At 50.2% G+C, this 3016-nt stretch overlaps 1 protein-coding gene across 1 annotated transcript in view; it reads left to right on the top strand.

Moving 5' to 3' along the window:
* Nucleotides 1–3016, top strand: part of LOC116891772 (ubiquitin-conjugating enzyme E2 R2) — a 618378-nt gene that overhangs the window by 586006 nt on the left and 29356 nt on the right. The gene's annotated exons all lie outside the window — the stretch shown is intronic.

The following is a 3016-nucleotide window of genomic DNA, read 5'->3' as shown; positions in this document are numbered from 1 at the left end:
GCACACCCGCGTCGGCTGTGGGACTTGGAAGACCCGCCGCCGCCGCCGCCGCCGCCGCCGCCGCCGCCACTGCCGCCGCCACAACTTGGCCCATTTTAACCGCCCTGGCGCGGCGGCCGGGCGCGGGCTCCGGCGGGGGGTGCGTGAAGGCCGACTGGACCCTGATGGCATGGAGATCGCGGGACAGGGCTGCAGCCCCTAGCTTTACCTCAGCGGGTGGAGGAAAGGAGACCCTAGGGTGTGGGTGCTGAGCGCAAGACCCCAGCTGTGAGCCTAAGGGAAAGTGGGGTAGCTTGAAGGTCGCTGAAATGGAGCTGGGATGGTCCCATTCCCCCTTGAGCGTGAGCCTGCTCCCCTTCCCCTCACACTGTCTCTATGCATCTGTAGGGTCTGGGTTGTGGACGATGGAGGGTATGAGTTTGTTTATAAGAACTGCAGTTCTCTGTCAGTTTTCTTTCACTACCCATTTCTCACGGAGTTGGTTGGCGGCATCACATATTGTAGATTGTTTTTCTCATTTTGCATTTAGTTGACACATATCTGTCCAGGCTTTGTTGCTTACCCCCAGGACAAGCATAGTCAGAACCATGGAATAGGAGGAGGCCTTGATAAAATCAGGGTGGTAGTAGGTGGTGGTGGCAATTGGCTCCACAAGTGTGCACACCAACACATTTTTATCCCCAAGAGCCCTAAATCTGGGAAAGAGGGACCTGTCCCACATCTATGTTCATCTTGGTATCTTGAAGGAAGCAGGTTAGCTTCGTGACTGGTTCCTGACCTCTTTTCCCATTTTTGTATGGAATCAAGATAAGCATGAAGAGAAACTGAGAGATCCTGTCATTAGCTTTTAAGAGGGGCGTATCTGTGCGTGTGTCATGTTGGGTGCACTGGAAAGTGGCCCCTCGTTTCCCCCTGCCTCCTGAAACGTACCCCCCATCATCCAGGATACCCAGCATCCTCTGACTTTGTTCTAGGGGGCTGAGTAGGGAAGCTTATCTGTACAAACACCTCTTTTAAGGTAGGGCCTGGAAGAGTGGAAACAGTGCCTCCTGCCACTTCCCCTAGTGACCCATCACCCACTGGCATGAAGCTGGTTACTGTGGTAAATTCCACTTTCCCCACCAACCATGGGCCTACTTCATCCATCACCCATTCCCAAGTTGACTTGAAGAGTGAGATCTGCACATGCTCTGTTCATATGAGGAATGTTCTAGGAGTCTAGACAGCCTTTGCACTCTTCCTAATAACGTTATTTTCATATCTGACCTGTTGATGTCTCGGTGGCCACTCCTTTCTTCACCAAACTTGGCTCCATTATCCTGCCTGGGTCTTGGATGTTAGCCTGTCCCTGACATCAAGTGTGGCAGACAATAAGCCTTCCTCTTCTCTCTCTTCTCTCTCTGCAGCCTGTGTCTCATCTAAGGTATGATGCTTCAATGTCTAACGCGTATAGGTGCTGCCTGTGATCCTTGCTTTTGAGAGTCCATCACATTAGTGAGTAGTTGTGGCACACACAGAGACACTGTCAGGGCTCCTGGCGAAGGCCAAGTATGTTCACTGTCTGGACATAACCCCCAATCCTGCTGCCAAACACATTCCCTCAGCCTAGAGCTTCTCATAATAATCTGTACCTGTGTGCAGAAGTTTTGGCTTTGAGACCTTCTGTGTATTTGGAAAGCATAGACTTAGATCTGAGAAAGCTACCATTTGGGGTGTGTGTGTGTGTGTGTGTGTGTGTGTGTGTGTGTGTATCTGTCTGTCTGTCTGTCTTGTCACCTGGAGCACCTGAAAAGAAAGACCCTGACTTAGGTCCAAGACTGGAAGACTCTTTCTTCCCTTTGTCCACTGTGCCATTCCAGGACTTGACAAGGACATCCTTTAAACCTACTCCTGGGACAGAGATCACTGTCCATGCATCAGGCTTCTTTTTGAGGACATTGTACTTTCTATACCTGCATCCTAGTCTGGACACACCTTCCTCTGTCCTCCTCAGAACGAAACAGAGGCTAGAAGGAAATACTTTGGTATTGGAATCATCCGGGCAGCCTACACCCACACTACAGCCCCTCCTCCACCCAGGAGGTCACACCCACTGCCTTTGGCATGGCCTGGTCGCTGCTCCCGGGCCCCCTGTTTGGGGCCCTCTGCTTCAGGCTGAGGCTGGAGTGCCACTGTGGGAGGGGGAGGAGAGTCATAAATAACCCTGGTGGCTGTGACCTGAGATATATAGGAGGGGCTTGTTCTGGTCATAGACCCCTCTGTCCCGAGAAGGTTTGCCTGTCATTTAAGATCACCTCTCTCAGAGCCCTTTACTCATCTTCCCTTCATTGTCTGTTTACCAATCCCAGATGTGGTTCAGTCTCTTGAAAGAGGGAAGTAGAGGTAAGAAATGTCTGAGGCTACGGATGTGATCCGAGAAGGTACTGTGAATAAAATCTTAGTTCATCACCCCACTGTCTGCTTATGGTAATGGGGATGCGTACCATGCAGGTCTGGACCCTCCCAGAGTATACAGACAGACAAGGTCAGAGCTATAGGTTCATAGCTCAGTGGACACAGAGCTATGAGGAAGCACACCTGTTCACACACACGTTTAACCAGCAGCAAAGATATGCATGTTCAAAGCACACAGTAAACATAGGTGGTCTCAACCTGCATCTACATTGCTGCTTCTGATGGTGCACAATGCATAGGCATCCCCTCAAATGTCCACACAAAGCAGTCAGTTTCATCACAAACAGCATAGACAAATCACATACATGTATACCAAAAAGTGTACACAAAATAACACCAGACCTGCAGTCACTAGTACCAGATAAACTTTGTTCCACATGTTTTTCTGCCAAGACAGCATGATTGATTATGTGTCTAATCGATCGTGCTGTTGGACTTCCTAGGAAGGGTTAACCTTCAAGGTTGGAGGTTGGTGGTAAATTAGCCAATGCTTCCTTAGACATTTTTGCAAAGGATCAGACCCTCCAGGAATGTGTCTGCTTCTGGTCCTGGTCAGTTACAG

Source organism: Rattus rattus, chromosome 1, assembly GCF_011064425.1.
Source record: "Rattus rattus isolate New Zealand chromosome 1, Rrattus_CSIRO_v1, whole genome shotgun sequence".
NCBI classification, from domain to species: Eukaryota; Metazoa; Chordata; class Mammalia; order Rodentia; family Muridae; genus Rattus; species Rattus rattus.
Note: the sequence above shows the minus strand (reverse complement) of the source record. Positions and strands in the feature narration are given on the sequence as shown.